The following is a 3,346-nucleotide window of genomic DNA, read 5'->3' as shown; positions in this document are numbered from 1 at the left end:
TCTCTCTCTCCTCTCTCTATCTCTTTTTTTAAAAAATAAATTTATGGACAAATTGGGAACATATATCACCCAAACTCGATAGAGTTCACTCATCAATTTAGATCTCAATACAAGCAAATCAAACCATGTGTTTTATTAAAATTGTAATCTGTAATTAACCTTAAGCTTAAACTAAAAAATATCAAGATGATGAAGTTTTATTTAATAGGAATAAATAACATTCATGGACTCTGACCATGTGCTGGAAACTTTTCTGAACACTTTGCAAATATTAATACATTTAATTCTTATAAACAACCCTTAGCGTAGATATGGTTATTATTTTCTTATTACAGGTGAGGAAACAAGCATAGAGAAGTTAAGTAATTTGCTTAAGTTACATCAGAGCTTCTCACTGCAGAAGTCTAACTCCAGAGTCTATCTTCTTTGCTCTTATGTCATATAGGTTTTCTGATTTAAGAAATAGTCCATATGAAAAATCAGAGTGATAGCATTTCTCTAGTGGGTGAGAAGTGTAACTTAGGATTCAAAGTGGCTGGTTTATAATCAGAAATAGAAGGAACCACCATCTTTACCAGCAGAAAATGTGCAGAGGAGGCATATTTTAGAACTCTTGGACGTCACTCTAAGTCCTCACGGTCCCATCTGTTCCTCCAGGTACCACTTCAGAGTGCCCAGTTTTCACCGTTTGTGCAGATGAGACAGACCTGCTGGCATCTCTTCTTGATCTTCCATCGACACGACTTACTTTTTGCCCTGGGGATTCTCACTTGTCGCTGTGGGAGCCCACTTGGCCTTCACGTATGTGCAACCTGGAAATTAAGAAGAGTTAACATCCATGGCATCACCTTGAACCAGTGGAGAAGGGAGAGAGACCAAACACATCAATGTTTTCTCCTAGTTTTAAGATGCATTTCATAAGACTCCTGAGTAGTCTTGTTGGTTTGAGCCCTGTCAGTTGCAGCAGCTGGCCATCTCGATGATGCAGCCTTGTACTGGCTTTCCCTCATTCCCTGACTCACTCCTCCTGGACTTCACTCCTGCTCTATGGGATCACATTTGCACATCCACAGCGGATATGCAAACCTTTGTCTCAGACTCTGCTTTGTTCTGCTTTGGAGGAGCACAGGCTAAGAACATAGAACAAAACAATGAGTTTGGACATTGGTCTAAAACAAATGCCAGAGTAATTTGGTAATTAATTATGGTAGAATATGGTAGAATATGCTATTTCTACAGGAATAAAACAACACTGATTCTCTTTTTAAGTTTAAAATTGGAAGATGAGAGGTGTACAGAAGTCTCCACTCTCTGGTCCTAATGCAAAACTCCTTAAGATTTTCCTCTGAAGTACGGAAATAGGAAGCTCTCAGCAGACAGAGCTTATTGTAGTAAAAAGTTAGTTGGCTTTGATTATCAAGAGAAAGAAAGTTCCACACTGTTCCACACTGAGGGAAATTTGGAACCACTAGTGTGTTTTTTGGTACTCCCATGCCCAACTGTGATTGGAGGAGAGGGTAATGGACAAGTGCAGCAGCCATGACCTGATTGCACGGAGACCAAAGACTCATACCCTCAGAGATGAGGGTTTGGATCACCACACTGCTAAGCAGCCTAGACCAACAGAAGTGCAAGCTGAGGGCATGGAGAATCTAGAATAGGTTGTAAAGGTGGCAGAGATAGGTGTCACTTATAGCCTTGAGACCAGCTGTGATGGAGAGGGCCGTAGTTCATCCCACTAACCTTCATTTTCTAAGCTCTGCTGGAAAATGAGACCAATTAGAATCCTGAAGAAGATGTTCCTAAATGGGGATGACTTATTATTAGAAGCCAGTAGATCCAAGTTCTTAAAATAGAGCGGACTGTAGTGGGTACGATCATGTGCCATCTACATTACCCTCTCAAGAGCCAATGTGCTCATTCTCCAACTCTACATATATTGGCTGCTGATGACTTGAGCTATGTCGCTTTCCAGGAATTGCCCTTTGTGGAAGGACACTTTCACTCAAAGTTATGTGCCTTGCTGGCTGCAGCCGGCATCTAATAACGTGTCGGTTGTTTTCAAAGGCTTAACCCCATGACTCAGCTTGTGACATCTCTGAACAGCATCCTGGATTCAGATTGATCCATGCTGTCCATGGATGGCTGGAGCCTTTGGTGTAACTGCACCACAGTTCAACTTCTCTCTGTGAGATCGTGCTTCTGTCACTTCCTTACATGGGATATTTCCGAGAAGACAGGCCAATAAGCCTCCCGTATGTGAATCTCAGCGTCTGTGTCCAGGAAGTCTGATGGAAGCCTATTTTCACATCGATTTCCCTGGACAGTTGGGGCGATTTAAATTAATAATGCCATGCCACCTTTAGTTTACTATTTATTTAATTTGGAATAAGGATGAGAGATTTCAGGTAAGAGGCAATACAGATATTATGTAACTCAATATTTTCCTACGGTAGATGGCCAAATAAAAGGAAAGAGAAGTGGATCTTCTCTCTTTGGAACAATTCTAAAGGAAGGCATGTAGAGGGTACCCTCTCATTTCTGGGGCTCTGATGCACGCAAAAACTTGAAAGCCACTTGAGCGTGGACCCCTTTGTCTTCAGCATAAGAAGGGCAAAATTGGGACTGCAAGAGCGAAAGTGAAAGAGGGAACATCTGCTTCCCTCTCAATGCTCTCGCTGTTGGATTTCACTCTGGGCTGGCTGTCGTCCTCACTCAGAGTGGGCCATGCACTTCTCAGACCACTTAAGTATGACAGTGATGAGGGAAAGCATGCTATTAGTAATCACTTGTTTTGTGTTCGTGCAAATCAAGAAATGTTGGATAAAACCTCTCTTTTTACTCAGTTCTGGACAATTTCAAATTGAAACATATTTTTACCATCATGAAGAGCGGGCTGGACATCTTAATAATCGACCGAATTTATTTATTATTAGTCTCTCACTACGGCAATGTGGTGAAGTGGCCGGCAGCCCAGCACTACTCATTTTTCCCTTTCTTCGAGGAAGTAGCACAATGATGGGTAACAGACATGGCTGTAGAAAGCTTTCCTTTCTAAAATTCCTGTGACTACATTGAATTGTATGCCAAATATATACATATGTGTAACAAAAAAATGTGAGAAGCGTGTATTTTTCTAGTCTCATTTGATTGCATCAACACGGAGTTCATATTGGCTTTTGCAACAATAGCTAATGAGCCATATGTGGAAAAATCCAGATGTTTAGAGAGTATGCTCCTCTGATCTATTATACGAATGTCCATTTACGACAATGTCTCATATTGTATGGAAAGGAGAAAGCTGCATCATCAATAAAGAAATACAATTGAAGGCTAATTGCTCTGT

At 41.0% G+C, this 3,346-nt stretch overlaps 1 long non-coding RNA gene across 1 annotated transcript in view; it reads left to right on the top strand.

Moving 5' to 3' along the window:
• LOC107195419 overlaps positions 1-3,331 on the top strand; it is a 279,224-nt gene extending 275,893 nt beyond the window's left edge. The window contains exon 9 of the long non-coding RNA XR_003045212.1: positions 658-3,331. This is a non-coding gene — a long non-coding RNA (uncharacterized LOC107195419). The remainder of the gene's footprint in view (positions 1-657) is intronic.
• Positions 3,332-3,346: the final 15 nt, after the last annotated feature.

Source organism: Pteropus alecto, unplaced genomic scaffold (assembly GCF_000325575.1).
Source record: "Pteropus alecto unplaced genomic scaffold, ASM32557v1 scaffold81, whole genome shotgun sequence".
NCBI lineage: Eukaryota > Metazoa > Chordata > Mammalia > Chiroptera > Pteropodidae > Pteropus > Pteropus alecto.
Note: the sequence above shows the minus strand (reverse complement) of the source record. Positions and strands in the feature narration are given on the sequence as shown.